Genomic DNA, 25,307 nt, shown 5'->3' with positions numbered 1-25,307 from the left:
ATTAGAATTAAGGTGTGGGCTAGGGATGCTCTCTCTATGCAGTTTAACCAACTCGGAAATTCTCTTAGGAAACTTAAGAAAAAGACCAAGCCAACTCGTATCTGAAGGATAGGAATGAAATAGGCACAGATATGAGAAAAAAACCCTGAACATAAGTTTGAATACTCCATCACTCTCTATAACCAGCGGATTGTCACTGGCATTCTTTTCAAATCAGTTCAGAGGGCAACTTTGATTAGAAAACAGGACACTCTAAAAGAAAAATCTCCATAGTTTTAAAAGGATTTAATAAGGTCATGTTACTGAACACCAAATTATAGTTTCGGTTGGAAGGGAACTCCAAAGGTTGTTAACATCATCTCCTTGCTCCAGGATTGCTCACGTTGCTCAAGGGCATATCCACAAAAGTTCCAAGTATTTCAAAGGATGGAGATGCAACAACTTGAGCACCCTGTTCCTGTGTTTTTCAACTGTCTTGGCAAAACCAGTAAAACAAACACACTAACCACATCAACCACCATCACTCCTTGTGTCTTCTCTGTAGTTCCTGTGTTTCACTTTGTGTCCATTGCCTCCTGTTCACCTCTGAGAAGGGTCTGTAAGTATCTTCTCCACACAGTCTCATTAGGAAGCTGTAGACAAAACCAAGATCAGCTCTTGGGCCAAATCTTTCCCAGGCTGAACAAGCCTTGTTCCCACAGCTTCTCTCCACAGGGGAACCAATCAAGCTTTCCCATGTCCTTCATCACCAAGTCACCTGACATCACTGAACAAGCAGCCCACATTTTGCTACACCCTCCTCTTGCAGCTCACATACTTAACAGAGGTAATTTGTGTCACCCTTCACATCCCTTCCTAGTTACATGAGTAGTAGAATTTTGGCTTTCCTAACTCTGTCCTTGCGTGCCCAGTGTGCCACTATACTTCCCCTGGGTAACCTCTCCCTTCTTTTACCTTCTGTGTACTTCCTTTTTGTGCTGAAGCTCAGTCTTCTATTTCCCTGGACATTTATGATTCAAATTATAAACTCATTTTTATCACTTTGCCTCAAGATACTTTTGTTATTTGCTGGACAACTGAAGCTTATCAAGATAGAACAGTCGCATTCTAAGACACTTCAGAAGTTCTACACTTACTTCTAGAAAAATACCTATTTTTGTGTACTACCGATATTTAGGAATATTTGGATGATGATGACTCATTGTAACCTGATATACTGAAATATTCAAGAGCCATCAGCTGAGAAGCAGAGAGATAGTTATTAGCAACAGCAATATTAAGTGAGTTAGATTTTAAATAATGTGTATCTATAAAGGAAACTTGGTTTTGCAGAGCTTGGAACCAGTTACTAATAGCGTTTGAAGCAGAGGAAGCTTTGATGCCTCATTTGTGCTTATTCTCAAAGAAGAGCTGATGAAGCGGAGGCCTTCTGAGCAATGGAGAACCAATACCAGAGATTATGCCTTGCAGAAAAAAAAAAAAGTTATAAAAGTAAATATACATATCCTCAGCTAAAAAACTTATTTTTTTTAGTACCTTTATTAATGTTACCACCCAAAACTGCTACATACATTGGTGTATCCAATAAGAGATGCATTTTGATTTTGTCATCAGTCTTGTACAGTTAACATCGAAGAATACAAGCTGCAAGTTTACATAGCATGTCTACACTTTCTCCATAAGAGAGAACAATGCAGTCACCACATAAGCATCAGATCATAGTGATTTTTGTTAAGTACTGTCAAAACCAATTTAACTAGCACTGTTACTCTCGTCAGGATTCTTATAAATCTATATAGCATAAGAGTGCTTCCTTGGCACAGAAGGTTCCTATGACACTATAGAAATTTGGGGGGAGCTGTGCCTTTAAATAGCCCTCCCTTCTTCTCAGTAAATTGAGATACAGAGGTTAGCATTTACTATTTAATAAAAGCAGTTCATGAAACAATCCCGAGTAACAGCTTGGAGTTTAGTTGGTAGCTATTAGCAATACTGTCTGTGAAACAGCTGCTTGATTTAATTGGCAAACACTAGTTCCTTTCATTTACAGGCAGAATTGGAACCTCTCTGCTTGCCAACAAGCTAAAGATTGTACCCATTCTAAAACTGGCACTATTTAACCTGCCTAATAATTAATGCAGAAAAATACCACTTCACTGTCAGCTTAGCCTCTATACATTGAAAAAATGTTCTGCTAACAATCTTGGCTAACAAAAAACACTTGGAAACTGATTTGTTCCTGTGTCTTGCACTTCTGTATAAAGTACCAAAAAGTCGGACGAGTCAAATATTGAAGATAGGTTAAATGAGGTGAATTAATCATGAAGTATTAAGTAACAGTTTGTGAATGGCGACTGTTGCAATTCCACTGATTGGTGAGACACATAACCGAAATCCCTTTGTAGATTCAGTAACGGTCTTCCCTCTATCCTGCCCATAGCTGTTCTTATAGCTCGATGTCTTCTTCATTACTGGAGTGTTTTCTCTTTGCCCCTGCAGACAATTATAGAATCATAGAATAGTTAGGGTTGGAAAGGACCTTGAGATCATCTAGTTCCAACCCCCCTGCCAACAATGCTGTTACTGTAGTCACTATGTAAAATTTGATCTCTGAAGTGAAGAAATTATCTACAAAACTTGAGCTAAAATACATAAACCTTTAAACTACATTGGTTATTTTGGCATATTTAAGAGAGAAAAATACCTATGTACAGCTCTGTTAGGAATATTAACTCTTGTCATCAATGAATAATGATGGAGAAAATTGGAAAGAGTAATTCCTTTAAGAGATGAAGGATAGAAATACTTTCAACTTTACAATCAAATGTTTGTTAACTACATAAGCAAGTACATATTGCTCTACATATGTATCTACTGTGACCTTGAGAAATGAACAAAAAAAAAATTAGTATATGCGCACATAACTAGGCAGCAGCTCCTTAGAGTAAGAATACAAGAACAGAGTAAGGTTTTAGTGATAATTTTCCACGTAGAACTATCCAGAGCACAACACTGAGCAGCTTAGGGACTTCGAAACAGATGTCCTGTTTGCTCTTTAGTCTTAAAATAGGTATATAAAATTAAATCCAGACAATGTTTTTCATACATTCTGTTCACTGTTGTCATATCAGGACTTACCCCAAGATACGCATCTCTTTAATGCAACTTTTCTGAAAGGGAAAACCTTCTTTGGAGCAAGTTAATTATGTATTTTCATGGAAGTGATGAATGTTTAAGGAACCATCACGCTCACAACTTCCCAACAGCAATTCATGCAAATTCTTCAGCCAATTAACATATAACTAACGTACAACACACATAAAGGAAATACAGATAATTCTTTTGTTATTCCAATGCCTCTGCAGTGTTGCACCATCTTTACAACATGCAGAGATAGTAATTTTGTGCTGCCTTTGTATTCCGGTGGAGGATGCAAGTGTCCTGGTTTGCCACTAGAGCGAGTCTAGAAACAGTACAGAATAATTATCACTATTATGAAAACTTCCTCACTCAAACATACTCATATTAGAAATGTAAGTATTCTGTATGGAATTTAACCTCCAGGACTCATTACATTGTAAACATCTTTCTTGAATTAGATTTAATTTGGCGTCTTTACTATCCTGAGCTTTTGCCCGTTTCTGAGATCAGTGTTTTTGACCTCCTTCCTATTGATAACAGCCTCCAGCTGGGAAGTTATCAGCAGAGTCTGTTAGGATGGGAACAGAAAGGAAATTTCACATTTAAAACTGAAAATGGAATGCAGTATTTTCTTTTGAACAGAACTTATCATGTAATTGAAGAAGCAAATTTCATCTGTGGCTTCTGCTAACTTCTGCATAGTTCTCAGTCTTCCATCTGACAGAATAGACAGCTAAATCTCCCTGCAGAGCTGGCTACAATCTGAATATGTCAAAAAGACGATCAGGAACCATTTAAACATTTCATTTTCTTTTAAACAGCATTACACTCATATGTACAAAGAGGCATCTGTCTGTCATTCCTTTCAACATCACTACAGGCCTTAGACTCACACATTTCAAGAGCAGTGCTGTCTCCCCTGAGGACTATTACATACTTCAAAATCCACAAAGCAAGACCTAGGTCAGAAAAACAGTATTTATTTTAACAAAAAAAAAGGCCTTTTTCTCCCTCTAACATTTTAGATTACCTAGGCGAAAGGTTCTATCTACAAATATTTTATTGACATCATAATTATTGTTATTAGATTTAATTTTTGTGCTATTCTGTCAAGCCATGCCTCTTCTTCTAGGTGTTCCAGGCTATTGCATATATTTGCAGACATTCATCATGCTCCTCAGTAAGTTCGACTATTTTCAGAGGAAATTCCAGTATTGTTTACAATCATTAATTCAACAGATTCTAAACCAAGTGTAATAATTTGTTTAGCAAAGAGGTTAAAAGAATAACAGTTTCCAGTGTCACCCTGCTGATGGTCTACACTGCAGTTGCACCTTGCATTGTGCACTGATGTACAGTTCTAACTGAAAGCCTGCAGGGATCTATGAAAAATTACCAGGGTTTTCATTTAAACTATAATTCTACTGGACATCAAGGTCAGATATTGTGCTTCAAAGGAAGAATTAAAAAGTAGGAAAATAATTCAAATGCTATTAGGAGGACATGGAATATAAACATTTTCTCTTTTTAATACATGTAAGTTTAGCATGCATTATGATGAATAAAAAATTATATCATTATTTTGAAAAAGGTAAACATTATTTCACTTTATGCCCAAATCTCTCTGACATACTGTATACTGATGCTTGCAGCATTGCCACTACAATGCACGTAAGTGTGTTTTTCGTGGATTATGAACTCCTCTAAAGTCTCAGCAGTCCCACAGCAATCTACAACAAGACTTATTCTGGACTTCATCCTGATAAATGTTCATCACACTCCACTTTACCATAGCACTTTTTAAAATAAAGCCAGGACTTCAAGTACTTTCCTACCTACTTCTATATATTCATATGCTGATTGTCACCTATACCATTAATTTTGTGTGTGGTCTTAGCACCTGTCAGAACCTTTTGAGTCAGAGGTGGGCCGCACCCCTGGAAATTTCTAAATCACATTGAAGTTACTAATCTTATGATTAACGCTCATAACACTAATAATCTTACACGTTAGGGAGCAGAACAGGAACTCTGGAGTTCAGGAGATAAAAAGAAGACCCGTGGAGCCTTGGAGTATCTAAAGTTAACAGAAAAGGAAAACGTGACTGGATATACAGAAAATCTGAAATAAAACCTGCAGTTCTTACACAGTGTAACCTCTTATCGGCAAATACTACACAGAGAACCCCAGCAAAATACATGCCATTGCTTCCTCTTGCTGCTGATCTTCATACAAGGTGACAATTTACAACTTCTGCTTCTAAGTCTTGTTAGCTGAATAGAAAGAGGTCTGAACTGTTGACTTGACCCCTCTAAATGGTAGCCGCATGGGCCTCTATACTGTCCCCCCATGAGAGCCTGCTGAGTTTCTTTCAATTTTCTTCTTACATAGCAAATTAGATGCAAAAGCTCTGTTAAAGTATCATTAAGTGTGAAACGTCAGGCACCAAAAAAAAGAAGAAATGCTAGAATAAACACTGACTGTGCATTTTTAATTCCCTGTACCCCTCTGCATGTGTACATCTTGATACAGTTTTTAATTACTTAATTGCATTTTGTGTAGGATGGACAGCACTCGAGGGATGAATTAGGGCTGCATAGTGAATGAGGCTGTCATCTGAGGGACTTTTGACTTAGTTGATGCAAAAAGTAGAAGGTGACAACTGAACATACATTTAGTCATTCACTAGAAGCACAGGCTTGATAAGCAATTTAGCATTCGGTCAGGCTGAGTCCTGTGATGTTGGTCACTGTACTGACATGGACAATACAGCAGTGAGCAATCTCTCACCTTCTTAGTAAGAAAAATGTAACATGAATGTGAGATAAATGGATTAAGATGAAAGAGGGAGAAACAATAAGATGCAGATAGATGTTAAACAATGAAGAGCAATAATCATAATCAGACTCTTACAATGCTTGCTTATATGCAGATTGTCTGTAAGAAAACAAAAATACAATTTGCTATTCCTATTTTGTGCCGTAAGCGTTAAAAAGTTGGTGGTGTTTTTTAAGGGGTGGGGTTGGAGTAAAGTAAGATTCAAAAGCATATTTTGGCTTCTGAAAATAAGTCTACACCTTCATTGTTCAAAGAGAACAGCAATAACTCAGAGGGTAAATTCCAATTACTGTAACTTGTATTCAGAATCGCAACCTTTGCAAAGGTTCATACGAGACATTTATCTGCTGAATTAATCTTGATGCTATGAGAGAACCTCCAAAAGTTCAGCATGTAACAATGTCAGAACATTTTGCAAAACTGGTTGAAAGTCTGGGGGCAATAGGATCATAATACTTTCCCATTTCAAAAGTTGTGGACTAGCCAATGTGCCATGAAGACAGAGGCAGAGCTTTCAACATGCAGGTGGAAGCTGAAATAGAAAGAACTAATTTCAATATCTGAGGCTGCCAAGAGAAACAATAGTTAAAGTTGGAAATAATTTGTGTTATCTTTATAAGCAATAAGCAACTAGGACACTGCAGGACCTCGCAGACTACTGTGCAAATCTCACTCAACAACAAATTGCTCTAAGAGATATGACAGTAGCCATCTCAACTGCCTAACACTCCCTTCTTTACTCCACTGTAACAGCATGCACAGTATGGAGTGGTAGAGCTGGAAGTAGCAAGGTGGATTTCATGGATAGTGTAAAAACCAAAACACAACTACTCTCCCAAACCCAGTTACTGCAGGACTAGATGCCTTTCTAATTTCCAACTTGTAACACAGCACAAGTAAAATTTGAGCTACATAAAAATGAGGAAAAGATGTTAGTTTGACACTAATACAACATTCAGACACCTGAGATGTATCTAGAATAGTGTAAGATGCTCTGAACTAACTTATTTGTCCCATGAACAACTTTCAGCAAATAGTTAGCTACTTCTTTGATACACTTTTTTCCTCATAACTTTCTCACATTGCATGACAGTATATCTTCTAATAGTTTAAAGACTTTTTTTTTTTTTAACTTTAAATCCTCTGCTCTTTTAGAGGTTACGATATTCTGAGACTGGAAAAAATGAGTCATCCCAGTATTGATCTTACAGTTTTTCATAAAACCGATGGTAGAAAGTTCTTGGGTAAATTAGACACTCTGAGCAAAGTTCTTTAGGGTCAATTATCTGAGATGGGGCCAAGCCTACAAAATGCAAACTTCTGTGGCAGAACTACTATTTGGCAGAGGTTGTAAGAAGAGTAGGGATCATTCTGATTTTCTGGGAAGGGAAAAAGGTTAATGGGGTATATTTTGTACAATGTATGAAATACTGCGCTCAGTTCAAAGTGGCACTAAAAGAAAAAATGTTTTGGATAAATGCTAATATTACTGTCATCATCTTGAAGGAAAAACAATCATGAATCTCCTTGATCAACCTCCTAATGACGTTTTTCTTTTCTCCTTGCATTATGCAATGTTATTTTTGAGTGCATCTATTATCACATAGTATTTATTCTCCACTGATGTCTCCTTCAAGAGTCTCCTCTCCCTGATTAGTAATTAAGGATTTCATTCTCTTCATATATAGGTGTTGTTTTGCTTGGTTTTTTTTCCCCTCCCCAAGACAAAGTTTCAACTTGAAGGAGAAATGAATAAGCTTCAAACAAAACCTGGGTTGCAAAATCTCTTTTAGCTTTGGAGGATTTGTTTTGTAAACTCTTTATTTGTATAGAGTACAACAGTTTTGTTCTTTAAAACATTTACTGAAATTCATGATGAAATAGAAGAATGCAGTCAGTATGTCAAAGATGTTCATACCTTCTGTGGCAGACAAAGGTGGAAAGCAGAAGACATGGGTAGTGACGCAAAAAAACCCCACATCTGTACTGACCACCAGGCCAGATGTGTAATGCTGAGACAATGAATCACCATTCAGAAACTAGCTAAACTTTGAAGGACATTGGTAAAAGCTGTTATCTGAGTACATGTGGCATACCTGAATAATGATATAAAAGTATGATTTATGTATCCTAAATTAGAAACACAAACTCTTATTTTTCATATTTTCTTTTAACTGTGGAGATATTACAGAAACTAATATATGTTATTCCTATAAAGAAAACTGGGGGGGTAGGGCTGAGAGTGGAAGCGGGAGGGAGGAGAAACCCAGTTTATTTTTTGGCTTGGGAATATAAGGATTTCTTGGGAAAATAAGGATTTTTATTTTTTTTTTTTCAGTTTGGAATGCGAGAGAAATGAGACACTATCATATTTGAAAAAAATATTTTGCCCCTCCCCCCCCAGTTTTTCTTCAATTTGAACTTTGTCTGAGATCTCTACCAGATGCAAAGTACTTTCAGAACAAGAAGCAATCACAGAACACACACACAAAATTTTAGATTTTCAGAAACAGAGTTAACTAAACTTATTTTTCCTTTTCTTCCGAAAACTAGACAAACCTCATTGATACTGAGATGCAAGTTTTATTTTCATATCATCTTCATCTTTTCACAGAAAACTATGCATATTTGTATCTTTGAATATTCTAATGCTGTTATCACATGAAGTTGAAATTTTGTTTTATGAATTTATATCCCTAAGAATTTCACTATCAAAATTTATTCCCAGAATGGAATAAAAACCTGTAGAAACTGAATGACAAAATGAGGGAGAGACTTGCATCTCCCTCTAGAGAATGTGGCTACCTTATCTGCTGTACAGAGCACACATACAACACACTGACATTGTCATTCCCATTTCAAAATCAATAGATACATACCTGTATCATCAAGGACATGTGCTGGAACCTCTTCCCTCCTCACATTAGCCCTCATCAAGCTGCTTATTTCTGCAAAGATGCCAATCAGCTTCTGAAAAGGAAATTCACTGCGTGCCCATAATAGCTTCACCAGCCAAGTCTGCCAATCAATACAGATATCTTGCCATGCATTTCACTTGACTCTGTCAATTTATGCTGATACATGGATGAAACTCACTGACAACGTCTGTGAAAAGAAACAGAGTGGACTTGACTTGTTAAAATAGTGTTTTTTAAAAGCCCTTTCACCTTAGCAAATTACATTTTTAATAAACCAGTAACAAATAGATGTTTTAATCAACTAAAAGTTATCCATTTCCTCATGATCAATTTGAAGTTTATTGAAAGTCCTGCTTTTCAAGTTTAAATGCCATCTTCAGTGTGAAAAAGTTATCAGAAGTCCTATTTCTTCTATTAAAAATAGAAACAAGCAAAAATTAAAGCCTAAACATTGCATTCCTCAACGCATAGTTAAATTATTAACTATGTAAGTGAGAAATTGAGACTTGGCAAACATGACCTCAGGACTGGGCACACTTAAATAACTGGACAGAATTATTTCGCAAAGATTTTATGAAGCAGTAAAACAGATGACAAATCTATGTTGCTACTGAAGGAGTTGCAGGCACATATGCAAAGCGAGTAGAAAGTATTCCCAAAGCACTATGTATCAGACACTCAGTAGTAGAAGGCTACCACTTGGTAGTTACTTCATGGGATTTAGTATGGGAAAATTAGGTTCAGGTAATTTCCATAGAGTCTGTTTTTGCTGATCCAGATTTGTTACCATCCTGTTTGTAACACAATAACTAGTTGTTCATACCACAGTCTACAAAAACAGCAGATGAGATTGAGATTTTAAGAAGAAAAGAGCCTGGTTTTGTATTAATTCTAATTTTGAAGGCTGAAAAAGCAATCAAATACAGAAAACATGAATGTATCCAAAGAAAATGTTTATAAGCAGGATATTTTTCAAACTCATCTGCCATCTGTCAGCTGACAATGATTAATTCTGTGCAGGCTGTGATCAGGAATAATCAGTGTTTTCAAAACAACGACAAAAAAGCATTAACGACATAGAATTGCAATAGCATAGGTGTACTGAAGGCTACGCTCTTCAATTTTTCTACTCAGGAACACTGAATTAGACTGAGGGAGGAGATAGTACCTACAGGCTCTTTCTCATAGGAAATTTGTCTTTTTCCTTGTCTTTAGAGGCAGAAAATGTATTTTTTTCAATTGACTAAGGAACCAGCAGGATTCTATTGTTTGTCATAAAGCTCATCTACCAAGAGAAAGAAGCTCAAGTGAAACTATTTTTCTTTTACAGTGATTCAAAAGAATGTGTTACAAGACTGACTGTTAGCTGCATTGACTATCCAGTCAGCATCTCTTTTAGAAACTATTTGTTTGGCAATAGATATCACAAATACTCTGTTAATGTTGCATGTCAAAAGGAAAGATGAAGGCAGCAAATAGTTCTGCTACAAAAAATAAGCCAACATAAAAAAATTCAGCTCCAAATATTTGCAATGAACTAGGTGTGCAGCATTCAAAAGACATCATCCATAATCTCACCAACCTAAATGGGAGCTCTAAGTAGTGATGGACTCTCAGGTAAGGTGCACTATATTCTGATGTGTGTTGCTCTTCTGGTGGCAACAAAAGTCACCTAAAGAGACTACAGCTCATGTTCAGAGTGTAGAAAGTAATTTGAAAAAATGAACAGTTTCCCCTAAAATGACATATGACACAGCAGCAATTTCTAGTATAGCATCTGGAATGGATTAAAAACCCCATTTCATACTTCTGTATCAGTGAGGGCAGTAACTACAGAAATAAATTCTTGAACCTTCTTTGTAAGTTGAGGAATACTTAGAAAAAGATTACCTAGCTGCTGTATTTTCATCAGATCATTCTGAAGAGTGTCTTAAAACTACTGCTGTTAAAACTAAAATTCAGTTATGCCTTTTACTTAATGCATATGATGATATTAGTCAGAATATAATACAGGGGGATGTAATCCATATCCTACATATTTCACTAATTCACGCATCTTTTACTCATTTATTTCCTAAAAGACTAATATTACCATTTACAACTGCAGATGTATTCACCTTCAGCTAAATCACAAATATAACATTTTTTCTGTCTGCTTTATTCTGCTTGATCTATTTTTCTTGATTCTAAATAACATATTTTGCATTCCTTACCATGGCATCTTTCTAGGTGTTTTTATCATAAATTCACTATTTTGTACCCTTCAGACAAGCAGCACAAATATTCAGTGGCAGCTACACATGCAATGTTGATGTTTTTTGTTTCTTAACTAAACTGCTTTCTGAGGAGAATACAACACAAAACTATTCCGTACAGTTGAACATACCGCTAAAAAAAACCAAAACAAAACAACCCCAAACAAATATATCCTGGACCTTTAGGGCCAAAATGAACATTTGTGAGGATTTCTTTAGGCAACCATAATTCAAAAAGTGTATATATTCTGCCTCCCCTCCACGCTTCGAAGGATTATCCTCTCTTTGCCCATTTTATTTATCAGTTCATCAGTGTGCCTGCCCTATATCTCTCAATTATTCCAGTGCTAGAACAGCTGATCAACTTCTGATGGTCAAGAAAGATAATTTAACTCCGTGAGTCAGAACGTACTTTAACTACACCTTACAGTCTTTAACCTCATGATACCACATTCAACAACCAAATTAGAATAACTGTAGCAGGGGAGAAAGGGAAGAAGAATTATTAAATACAGTTAATCAATATTCACTTTTTGAGATATGGATTGAATCCTGAAAATACTTCCCATAGTATCGGAGAAAATGATAGGGAAATGTGGCTATGTCTAAATTGAGATGTCCAAAATCACTACCCCAGACACGTGCCGGTTTCATCTTCCTCTGCAGCTACACATTTATTATAGCTCCTAAGGTGTGGTGTTGATGAGATTAGAATAGTTCTGTTATGCAGTGTTCATCATGACATATGTTTTGGCCTTTATTCCTCCTTCCACATGTTCTTGAAATTTCTGTGTATTGAGCTGTTCTCCCAAACAGAGAAAGCCTTCAGGATTAATAGGTTCTGTTACTCTAGAGAGCTTTCCTAAACATTTTACCCAAGGGAGTTTTGAAAGGTGATGGGGTATACCAAAACTATTTATGCCATTGTGCTGGTTTTGGCTGGGATAGAATTAATTTTCTTCATAGTAGCTGGTACGGAGTTGTGTTTTGGATTTGTGCTGAAAACAGTGTTGATAACACAGGGATGTTTCCATTACCCCTAAGCAGTGCTCACACAAAGTCAAGGCCTTTTCTGCTCCTCACTCTACCTCACCAGTGAGTAGGCTGGGGGTGCACAAGGAGTTAGGAGGGGACACAGCCAGGACAGCTGACTTCAACTGACCCGAGGAATATCCCATACCATATGGCATCATGGTCAGCATATAAAGCTAGGCTAAGAAGGAGGAAGGGGAGTTTGTCTTGGAGCGGTGGCATTTGTCTTCCCAAGTTGCCATTACATGAGTGGAGCCCTGCTTTCCTAGGGCTGGCTGAGTACCTGCCTGCCCATGGCAAGTGGTGAATGAATTCCTTGTTTTGCTTTACTTGCGTGTGCGGCTTTTGCTTTGCCTGTTAAACTGCCTTTATCTCAACCCACAAGTCTTCCCACTTTCACCCTTCTGATTCTCTCACCCATCCCATCTGGGTGGAATGAGTGAGAAGCTGCGTGGTGCTTAGTTGCCGGCTGGGATCAAACCACAACAGCCAGGAATCACATACAATTTGACCTTCTATTGCAACCTAAAAAAATGCAGTAAAGTGAAAATTTCTATTGCCCAACTATTTTGTGATGAGTTCTTTTTCAGTCCTTACAGCTTGAATTTAATTTGCTTAAAAATATGCATGGTTGTTGTTCAACATTTAGTCTAAATTGGCACCAAGGCTATGGGGAGTACAAATCAGATTTTCAAAAAGGTTAAGCTATCGTATTTAACAACAGCTGATTTATAACAACTCACAGCTGAAAGATACTGAATTCCCATAATCTGTATTCTGTACTACAGGATATAATGACCTTGGTTTACAGCATTTTATTGTGCCTATAGGAAACTGGAAATGGAAATACATTTCCTTGTTACTATTAGCTAAGTGTTGACCACCTACACGCTTAAAAAACAGCTTCTTACCTCCTTACAAGATACTCCCACTGCCCAACTTTCAGACTCTAATTTTGGATTTCTTCCTTTACAAATATCTGCAAAAACACACATGTATTGAGTAAGCTGCTCCTATGTAAACAGGTTTAACAGATTTTGTGTTTTAAAATGATACAAAAATTGGATTTTTGCAGATGGACATATGTTGAACATACATTTTTATTACCTTACCATATGATATTAGCATCAATCAAGTTTGAGAGGTGATTTTTTTAAACCAGTTATTCAAAGACATGCCAAGAGAATCAAATATTCTTTCCATCAATGCATGTTTTCCTGACAACAGACTCTTACAAGATCCCTTTTTTGTTTGTTATTGAAATATATTATGAATACATAGTATGGTGTTGTTAATAGCTAATGCATTATCTAGGATTAATACTTTACAGTATATTTAGAACGTAAAAGTTTGCCTAGCTATTCCCTCTTTCTCATCAGTTTTGCTACAAATAGATACATTTGAATGTTCAATAGTTTACTTCAGGGTTTCTCATCCTTTGAATATTGCTCTTCTCTAATCTAGGTGTTAGCCTATAAATAAGAATGGAAGATAATGGCACTGAGGTCTAACTCGTGCCAGAATACCCCAGTAATTGGTAGGAATATAAGAATACAGCTATCTGAAAGGTAATACTTTCTGCTCCTCCACTTGGTGTGACTTCTAAAGTACATGAATGCAAGAATCCAGATGCATAATGTTTGGTTGCAAGCCCACCACTCTATGCCCATACCTCAGCATATAAACCTCAAGTAAATATAATGTAAGACTTGCAGAAATAAGCATTGAGGAAAATTTTTAAAAGTTAGTTTAGTTTAATAAACAAAAAAGCACGAGTAGAAAGAGTGGAAAAAACGTGAAAGGAAACAGGAAGAGAGAGCAGTAATTGTGTCAGGACACACAGTCCTAAAGTGAAGGGATCTTACCTTCCTTCACAAAGTTTGCCCTAAGAGAAAACATGGCAAATAACATCTCTGTGACCTGAAAGAACATCAACTTTTCCTAAGCCCTACACACTGAAAAGACTGAAGTTGTGCAGAACAAACTTTGCTTTCTACAAATCTCTACACACTAGTTATTAGATATCTGATAACCCAAAATAGCCTTTATTTGCCACATCTAGGTACAGAGGCTAGATTTGTGTGAGGTAGCTATCTCAACAAAGTGTTTTGTTGATACATTTGCTGTCCTCTGAGAAACAGCTGTTTCAGCTTTTTTCACCGACACACGAGTGAAAGGTCAAGGGGCACTACTGGGTTTCTCACTCTAAAAGCCAGTAATGCGCAGTCTGTGTCTTCAGTGGATGAAAGAGCTGCTGCAGAAGATTGCTAATTGCCCCCTGCTCTCACAGCACTGAAACTGTGAATGGGGAGAAAGATGTGGGCAAGAAGCCAGTAATCTGCAGTGAGCCTATGACCTAGAATATTTAATCGGGAAGAGTGCGGAGAAGAGAGAACCCAAACAAATGGAGACAGATAGAGTTTCATTCTGTTCCGCAAAATAAATATGTCTGAAGAAAGTACAAAGGAGAAGCAAGGATGAAATATGCAGTTATTTGACTGGCTTTGCATTGTCTTATTCAAAGAAATTGATGAGAAACAGGTTCATAGGTAAAGAACTAAAACTGGAGTTCACAGGATTTGATCCCACCTGACACTATTGATCCACTCTGGCCTTGGACAAGTCATTTTATTGTCGTATGTTCTGAAAGTCAATTACTAATAGGGCAAACAAATTTCTGTGACACATTTTTGAAAGCTTTATGAACTGATACTGGTTTTAAAACAGTAATGAAAATGCAATCGTGAAGAAAATTTCCTCAGGATTCAGACACAAGCAAATTCTTTTCCAGTTATTATCTAATATATTTTGTCTTTCACAATCCACTGTTTTTCCATACCATGTATCTGAGGAAGGGCCTTTCATTAATGTGCTCAAAATTTCCAAGAATTCTTTTCTACGTTCTTTTCACTTCTTCATTTCTGTTTCTACTGCATCTGATCTCCAAACAACTACATTAATTCTATCAGTAAGACAAAACATGCGTCCTATAATACTAGGCTTTTTCTGAGTACACATGGAAAAGCTTAAATGCTTAACTACAGCTCTTCTGAACTACATGACATTTTAAGTTCCTTCTGTGTGATCCTGCAGCCACAAGATTAATTCATCCTTTCTCCTTGATCATTTTTTTGTTGCTCTAAACATAATGCTTTACCAAATTTCTCTAAGAATTTTATTAGACACATCTCAACAGTTCCTCTTCCATTAATGACAATAGAGTTAAACACATTGCTTGCTTGTTTAGCTAGCAAGGGTTTCAAAATGACCCACAAACCTCATTTGGCCTATAGAGCTATAAAATACTGCCCAGCATCACTAAAATTTATGGTCCATCTCCTTAAAAATCCCTGTATAAAAAGAATCATTCAGCCCTGCCAGGGAAAGCATTTCAATTTAATAACATTTAGGAATCAAGCTTTTTGATGAGCACACTCTGTGTATGTGTAGAGGGAAAAAGGGTCATTAAGCCTCATTTGGCCTGTGCCAAGATCATCCCTCTGTTCCACACACACTCTCAGTGGGCTGCTTTACTCAGATGTTTCACAAGCATAGATCCTCTGGCAGAATAGATCCCAGCTGTCCTATGCTTGCTTTGCTACATGGCTTCTACTCTGCACGAGGGAACACAATGTTTTAATGACACGCAGTTCTTATTTTCTCCTTTAGCCATCTATCGGAAGTGCAGCATTTCTGTTGTTTGTTATAGCAGGTTTTCAGTCTTTTGGTGGTAAAGAAAGTGTTTTTTATTTATTTAAGAAAAATAGTTTTAATATAGACTTAGGCCATAAGCACAACTGGTGCATGTCTTATCATTGTCTTCTTCACACATGTAAGTGTAATCTTTAGGCAACTGGAGAGATGGTAAACAGTTTTAGAAAACTGTTACTTCCCTGAATTCTTATGTAAATTCTACAATATGTACTCATACAATTAGAGCATTTTTCATAAATAAATCCCTAACTTTCTTCCAAGAGCAGTTCCTTCTAATGACGTATTTGTATTGCCCAAGCAATTCTTAACTAATTAGATTGCTACTAGATTAATCTCTTTCATACTTGCTAAACTCAATAATTGTTCTTGCAACAATCAATATACATTTAATTAATAGGAAAATAATTGGCTTATTAAATTAAAGTTACTTTCCCATGTTTTGCTGAGTGTTTGCATTGAAATGTCATTTTTCATCTCCTACAATAAACTTACATTTGGAGATAAGGAAGCTAACTCCCTAAGCCATTTTCCAGGTTTTGAAATCAGCAGGACTTCTGCATATACATGAAATTAAACAGCAGGCCAGGATATAAAACATTCGATCACACTCCTCAGATGTAAATCAGTCTGTCCCCCCTTCCCTAGTAGGTCTGAAATCACTGTTATGCTTAAATTTAATTTGAGAGGAACCTTAGTTTTGAAAAGATCTCAATTTCTACAGATTTGTGAAACCTGCAATGGTATTTTGTCTTCTCTATCAAAGTAGTTGAGCTTCCAAGAGGAGCTATAAATTTTGTAACAAGGGAAGGAAAAATTTACTTGTAGTTTCACAGCATACTAAACACTATACGGCTCAGTCATGAGGCAGAAATCTACAGGAACTTAGACTTCACCAGCTTGCTTGCTTGTGGAATTATTCTCGATATGGAAACCATCAGGTATAAGGATAGTATGAATTATTTTTTTAGTGTTAGAGAAAAGCAAACTAAGACTACATTATATATCTACTTGGATTCCACAAATATTAACCATATGAATTTTACTACTGAAATCACATGCACCACATAAGCAGTAGGTGGGCTCCAGTAGATGGATGGTTGTAGGGACCCATGCAAGTCCCAGGCACAGCAGTAAACTGAGGTACCACTGCACTATCATGAAGAGATCCAAATTTAAACTTGGTAGGTTTGAGATGTGGTCATATATACTCATTTTTATTCACAAGGGAGACAGCTGGTAACAGGAATTAGGAAATTGTGCAGTTTATGAGCTTTCTCTGGATTGATTTCTGGAGCTTGTAGGTACATTCTTACACAGACTACTGTTTCTGGCTGTCGCCATCATTACTTACTATTGAAAATGAAGAAGAATGTTACAAGTGAAAATATGCCTATAATTCAATATTCCAGTTTCATTACTATTACCTCTTTTTGCCAGTATTTGCACAGATGTTGAAATCAATGCTGTTTCTTCCTAATATTAGTTTTGAAATTTTTAGGATCATAGCAGTATTTCTCAAATTGGTGCCATTCTAATGTTTTACTTTATGTGAAGTCTAGACATTTCAACAAATAAATAATAGATAATTCAATTTTTAAAGGCTTTTGGTGTTACAAATCAATAACATGCAGTTACTGTGTAAGCTTGGCACTGTTCATTGTTCTCCATTGTCTATTTTCAGAGAGGAAACAGGCTGAGTCTTTCTCAAGCTCTTTTTTCAGCCATCAAATCTCATTGTCCATCTTTGGCTCTTCTGTGACTCTACTAAGTTCTCTAACATTTTTTCATTTCTCAGATTAATAGTCTGTCTCCCACATTGTGTGTCTGAATCTTGAGTAATTAATTAATCTGGAGTTACTACATACTACAGATTTCAGACTCATCTACTCCCTACAGTGTAAGAGAAAGATATATATACCTTGAAAGGGTATACCAATTAAAAAACTTATGTAAGGGATTATTTCAGTATTTCTTGCTTCTTAAAAGAATTTATTCAAAGAATGAATGATAGTGGAAATGTATTTTAAAGTTTTACCCGAGGCAATATAAATTACTTTTGACCCCTAACTCACTGATTTTCAGCACAAGTTTTCCAGCTGAGCAACCAGAAAGGAGGACAATTTTTTTTTTCCTAAAATATATGTTTTATAGGCATCCCTTTCTATAATATATTTGGTCTTTATGACTTTTTGTTCTAGTTTAGGATGAAGTGATAAATAAGTATGTATCATTTCAGGAAGATATTCATCAGCTAGCTCTGTGAATATAGATATTTTTGAAAACTATTATTTGAAGTTTCCTTAAATTACAGTGAAAATGGAACTGGAAGAGGCTTATGGGGAGTCAGGCTGACTGATACAGGTAGCTTAACTGCTGGAGAAATATGTTGAATTAGAACTGTTCTTCTCTCACACAGAAGCAGCAGTTGGTGTAAAAGCTAATCCTCTGATCAGTTCCACAGGTTTTCTACTAACACATCCCCTAGCAAATAGTATCTTCAAATACAAATGAAACAGGCTGTTTTCTTCTCTTGCCCATTATTTACATAAAAATAAAACTAGCCCTCGGTATTATATTTGTTCTGCTAAGCTTTAAAATGGTACTGTTTTTCACAGGCAAGAGATGCATGCACGTTTCCAAGAGATATGATGACATGGCTCAAATGTCTGTTAAGAGGCACACCACTGCATCAGGCCACATGGTGGGAAAACAAACACTTTGGAGGTGTGAAGTTAAGATATACTTAGTGTAGGTTCAAAATGTCCCATGGTTCATATGACGAAGATCAAAAGAGGCTGCAGTGAGGAAGATGAGTTGCCTTAAATAAAGATCCCTGATACTAGGAGCATGTTTCCCAGCTGCTATGAAACATTCCTGCTCCTCCCCAGCTCTGGGAGGCAATGCAACAAATAGGGTTGGACCAGCCTCCCAACCACTTCTACCAGCACACAGTATTCCAGTGGAAGGAGAGAGGCTGTGAACAAGAGAGAGTGTCCTTTGATCTGCAGGTATTTTGAACTGTTTAGCTAGACAGTAATTTTGATTGCATATATATACACACAAATAACACCATACTTATTTTTTTATCTCTCTTTAGGATCTCTGGTTTTGCAGTTCCTCTTCTTTCTGAGATATTCCTGTACAATTGCTAAATAGCCCAAAACAAGAAGAAAACCAGTTTACCTCCAGAAGTTCCTGGACATCCATATTTTCAAGCGGGAGAGGAATTTTGGTTTTATGCTCTCTGTCATAGGTCAGTCAGTTTTCACAGTGATGTATCCATCCAGGTATCTTCCCTCATGACAGACTTTGGCACAGAAAATCTGGCTCCTGCAATATTCAGTTCTCACTGACTGCAAAAGTAGGCATTAACTAAAATGAATCTGATACTTAATACTGGTCCATCAAGGTCAAGGCAAATAGGCCAAGCATGATGAGTCGAGGCAAAGCTCGTTGAAAGCTGTTTGTGCAAATCAAGAGAAAATTGAATGTGTACATGTTCTGTCTTTGAACAACACTGAAGGTGGTAATTGCCATGAGGTGCTAGGAAAGACCTTCCTGTTAATCTGATTTGTAACAGCTAGAATTCTTTTTTTATTTTTGGAATTAAGACTATTTTTTATGAAGAGAAGATGCAGCTTTGAAGGCTTCATCCTTCCTGTATTTTTATACTCCATTTTTATTTTCTCAGATAGATGATCTTACCAAACACTTATTTAAAATGCCTCCATTTACCATTCCATTCATGACTGATGAATGGGTTAATTAAGTGCCCTCTATTATCATCAGCCCACACGTAACGCCATTCAGTGTACTCATATTACTATTAATAATAGTATTTTTTCTAGGCACCCACTTTAACAAACTAAATATTATGCACTAATGTAAAGCTCTTTAAACTCACTGATTATCTAGTGGCTATTCCTTTAATGAATGAAACTTGCATCAATCTTTTTCTTATTCTTGGTTTTGCTCTTCTTACATGTGCTAAATATTTGTTTCTTCCATATTTCTTATGCTGCTTGTAGTCAGTACTATTCAATTATTATTACAATGACCAACTCCAAAGAAAACTCACTTAAGCTAAGATTTTATAGATTACGATCAGTTACATGTAGTATTAGAGAGCTCACATATAAGGAAATGTCCTCAATGACTGCAGCTATAACTTTGGATACCCTTCAAGATCTCATTATATTCTGTACAGCTGTGCAAGAATTTAGTCATTATCAGAAAGGAAATAGAAACATATCCCCTGAAGTATTTGTCTTTTATTAAAATCAGTGACAACATCACCTTACTTTCTTCAGAATTCATCACTTTCCTTGGACATCTGATAAAAGATGTTAAAATATATTCAGTTGCTTAGTAATAGAATGTTTTACTAATAAAACCAATGTTTAGATGCTCAGCTTTAAATATTATAGTTGTCATCCGTGTACTGCATTTTTCCAAATGTGATGAAGTTTAGAGATGCTCAAATTGGAAGAAATTCAAGTAGATATATTTCAACAACAGCTTTTCCATATTTAGACTTACAGATACCATTCTGTAATACCTATATATTTTTTTAAAAAACTTGAATATATTGTTATTTTTCATGCAGAGAAATTAAAGCAGAAATATCATGTTCAAGCCCAGACCTTTTAATTAGTTGCTAAGACTACACAGCTCACAGATCAAAAAGGACACAGAATCACTTGTATGATGAACAAAATGGTGTTGTTTACCTTAGGATATTATTAAATGCCGGCCCTCTCATCAACTAAGTGCAGTAGAAGAGGTAGATGGATTAGATTCTTTTCTTGTGTATAGTTCTTATTAATTTCAATATTGATTTTACACCAACTCAGGATATAACCAAATGCTTTTAAAATAATGCATTAAACTTCAACTGTCAAAATGTGTTCTTTTAAACAAAATAACATTTCATTTTGAACAGATGGACAAAGCTTTCTTTTAGATGGAACAAAAGAAAAACTTCAATTAAAATGTTCAGAACGGCAGGCACCAACAAGTAAAAGTAAGCTTAAAGCTGTTTAGCCTAGTTTTATCTCAAAAGGCATTCATTCTCCAGCAGCTCAGTTCTCACTGGTATTTCACCTTGGTTTCAACGGAATGGCATCTTTCTAATTCATACAGGCACAGCGATTGTTTCTTCCTACCATCTAAGGGTTTTAAAATGAATAACCCAATTATCCGGAACTATAGGGTTACTTGGTCTGCAGGCTTTCGTTCAGCATGGAAACAAACAAACAAATAGCATACAGAAAAAGCACAGCTGCAGCAAAGCATCTCGACACATCAACTACCTCAGGTACCTGTAGCCTGGCACTGAGTTGCAAGGAGTAATGGGTATGCACCTAAGTCCCTCCAGAAACAATAGATACTGACCTCAAAATATTTATATGCCTAAAAGTTACTTACAATGAAATTGGGGGTTGGAACTAGATGATCTTCAGGTCCTTGCCAACCCTTACTATTCTATGATTCTAAATACTTTCTTTCCTTGGAAGACCTATCAGTGTGTCCAGCTGTTCAGTCTTGTTAGCTACAAAATGGCTGGCAATTATTTATATCCTTATAAATAATAGTAGTAATACACACTTACATATCAAGCTGCACTTAAATATCCACAGCACAATGGCTATTATAATACAGGAACAAAATAAGGAAAATAAAAAATGCTACATATAAAACTAGAAGAATATGCAAAATATTATTTCTTATATTCAGATTTCCACTTTAGCTGTTTTATAGTTAAACTCCAGCAATACAATAATTGAGCTCTTCAGAACTTTTCAGAAAACTACAAACTCTGAGCTGACACTCAAGTATCAGATATTTTAAAATTACTTCTGAAAATATATAGTAATTCATTGTCTGATTCTATAAAAGGTTACTGTCTGATTCTAAACCTGAAAAATCAGAATTCTGAGAGCTGGAGAAAACTGAATTTCACTGCCTGATGCTTGGCTTTCCCTTCTACCTTCACATCACTCAAAGAGAAAGAAAAAAAACTCATATAATTTTGTAGTAGTAGTAGTAATAATTGACTCTTTTTGCAGTTAACAGCAGAAAAGGGATGGGTTTCTTTTTGTTGTTGTTGTTCTGTGGTTGTTTTATTTGGTTTGGTTGGTTGGGTTTTTTCTTCTTTTTTTCCATTTTCATCCTTTGCACATGCTAAAATCACAGGCTTTTATCTACATCTAAACTGTTTCCTAACTGTTAGAAAACTCGGGGAACATTTCTGAATTCTGCTCAGCTTCCTTAATTAAACTTGTGAAACCTAGATGAGCATCCTTATGAGAAACAGACATGGCTTTATGCAAGGTTAACCTTCTCTTAACCTTCTTCAGAGCCAGTCAAGATGCTATTACGAGCCTCCACAATTTGAACGAGGTCTTACTAGCATTGATGGATTAGTCCAGAAAATCCCTTCTAGTTAAAAGCATTTGGAAGACACCCAAGGGGAGAAATAGCATTAAAGAGAGATGTATTTATCTAATGCCAGGCAGGGACACCTTCAGAAAGAAGTAAATCAAAGATATCTCAGACAGTCTGAGGAATGAGGAAAAGACAATGGAATGACAATTTTTCCATGGCCCTTGAATCAAGAAAAACACTAGTCCATAACAGAAAATCATAGTAAATTGTTTATAGGTGATCATTGTTTCAGGATGCTTGCACAGAACAATGAAAAACTTAGAGGAAATAAGTGTATTTCTAAGAGCCTGTATTTAGACGCTACTCAGAAAACGCTTAAAATCACTTGTTTTACCTACACAATTAGGTACTTGTGGGACAAAGATCATAGTCTAACGCAAATCACTACTACTGCGGAATGAGAAGTTCAATCAAAATAAGCCCCTCAATTTGTTAAACAAGATAAAATAATTACCATAGCTATTATGTATTTTGGGCTTAGTGAAAATGGTACTAACCTGACACAATCTGAATTTTAGGAGCATGTTCTTAAGTAGAGAATTTGTATAACATCACCCAGAGACTGCAGCAAACTGCAGTATAATTGGTGGGTTTCAACGAGGGCACCTAGCACTCCTCAGGAAGATTTTGTTATGCTAGCTAAGCTCCCTGTGAAGTCATTGAAGTTCTTTCACTGATTTCAGTAGGAGATGAAATGGATCCATCTATAATAGCTTTGACCTTTTACAAGGTTGGGAGCCAGCATTGCACTAGAATCATCCACGGCCAAAGAATATCTATAAATCACTTTTTTCTAATGCACCCATCTACTAGAAGGTAAGATTCCTGAATGAAAATGTAAATATGAAATCCTTCTCCCATCAGAGTTTATAGCAAGAATTTTCTCTTGCAACAGGACCAGACAAACTCAAGACAAAAATCAAACCTATAGGTCCCCCACAGCTTACAGGAATCAGAAGAACAGCATGCTCAGCATTCATCAGTCTGTAGCTAGTCTCATACAACCGACTGACATCAAATCACAGGTCAGTGGATGTCTCAGGAACTGAGCCTGGTTTCTGTAACAAAACAACTTACCAGCTCTGTCACAGCCTCTAAACACAGTGCTGTTAAGCTTCAGCATAGTAACTATTTGAGAACATCAGCACTTTCTTCCACATAGAGACCTCAGTTTTCAACTGTTCTAGACATACATAAAAAAAAGTTTCTCCTTAAGCAGAAGAGGACTGATTTTTGGAGAAGAAAGTTTCAGTAGCAGACAATCATCCCAGAACACTTCTCAAAGTTCTATAAAAAGCTTCAGTTTTGCAAGCTGATTTATGTGAAAAGAGAAACCCTAGAAAATTGTTAAAATTAAACCTGAATTTATGAACTTACAGCAATGCTGATATCAACATCAAAGATTGTATTTATACCAGGTGCACAGTAACCAAATGCCACTGTTTGCTGCATTTCCTTAAAGACTACAGCTGGGCAGAAGCTGCTTTTCAGTGGGTACCCACCTGGAAACACTTAGCCATTGCTTCTTCCCTGAGAGCAACCAAGCCTCTGCTCCCACATGCCACAGATCCAACGAAATAAAAGGGGACAAGGAAGAAAGGCAGGGAGAGACAGGAAAGGTGTCTGAACATAAAGCAGGGACCAAAAGCCTTATGAGACTAGCAAAGAACAGCAAGTCTTCAAAGAGTATGAAAATAAAGGCCAGCACAGAGTGAAATGCAATCTAGAAAAGTTTTAAATTATAGAATGAGAATAAACACAAAATTTGGGGCCCAGCAGGCAAACCAGCATTGCTATAATGAGATTTACTTACAACTGTTTTCAACATGCTTTTTCCAGAGCTCCAGTTTCTCATCATAAAAGGTTATCTTCTGCTTTGATCTACTAGCTTTTCTGAGCCTTTCTGGAATTTCTTCAACTATGCTTGCTTTAGCAAAAACATAGAACTACCTTGCTTCTCTTCAGATCTGGTCCTAGAAAAAAATACCAGGGAACATAACCTGTTATTAAACTTACACTGCTCATTCCCTATGTCAATTCTCTCTATACCTCCTTCCAAAGTGTTACATACACCTCTTGCCTCTAAATAGCACGTTAGTTTTTACCTCATTTTTAAATTAAGACAAAGCATCCTAAAGCCAGTACCAGCTTCACAGATCTGTACAGACTGCCTTACTAGCTGTACCGACAGATTGAATGAAGTTTTTGAATGGCTAAAAGCACTTTTTAAGTGCCTTTGATGTATGGTGGCCAATGTTACAGTGAGTTAAAAAGAATCACTAAGGGCATACCACAGTCCCAATCCATAACATCACAGAGGAATGTTATGAATGCCCATTTCCCATAAACTTCAGGGGCTTGCAAATGTCACAACAATCTCATCAAGTTGACAGAAAAATTCTGTTGAGACAAAGTGCCTGAGTGTTGTGAGAAAATGAAACAATGACTAGTGACAGTCAGTGACAGTCTACAGACCTGCTCCGACTAGGTAAGATTACTGCAACAGATCTGGAATAGACTTTGATGTCAACTATTCACTTTAACATCAAAGCTATTTGAAATGATATAGAAGTACGCAAACCTACAAAATCAAAACTTTACAACTATTTACTATAACAACCATAAACACTATTTTTTGTGTTTTTATATATGAAGAAAATGCACATTGTGAAAAAGTAAATATTATTTGCTGTTCAAGTTTCAAGTGTAACTTGAAAATACTTCTTCACCCACAGTGAACTAATGATATTCATACAATTCTACATGCCCTTGTGTTCAGTTTCAAAACCTAGAGGAAAGTAAATAGACATACTCATATTACAATGAATCATTTTAGGGTTATTTTTAACTCTCATTTATGATTAAATATGTATGCTTATTTCAGAAGATAATTGCCATCAACATCATCAGTTACCCCAGAAGACAGTTCTGCTATGTAGGCAGGCACGTTTTGATCTAAATT

General features: G+C 36.3%; 1 long non-coding RNA gene across 1 annotated transcript; it reads right to left on the bottom strand.

Moving 5' to 3' along the window:
• Positions 1-1,767: 1,767 nt before the first annotated feature.
• On the bottom strand, positions 1,768-24,304 carry LOC115610526. Its single transcript, XR_003992266.1, has 4 exons — positions 24,159-24,304; positions 8,859-9,084; positions 5,148-5,217; positions 1,768-2,493 (listed from the first exon to the last, which is right to left on the bottom strand). It is a non-coding gene; the product is annotated as an uncharacterized LOC115610526 (long non-coding RNA).
• Positions 24,305-25,307: the final 1,003 nt, after the last annotated feature.

The sequence above is a fragment of the Strigops habroptila genome, chromosome 7 (genome assembly GCF_004027225.2).
Source record: "Strigops habroptila isolate Jane chromosome 7, bStrHab1.2.pri, whole genome shotgun sequence".
Taxonomy (NCBI): domain Eukaryota; kingdom Metazoa; phylum Chordata; class Aves; order Psittaciformes; family Psittacidae; genus Strigops; species Strigops habroptila.
Note: the sequence above shows the minus strand (reverse complement) of the source record. Positions and strands in the feature narration are given on the sequence as shown.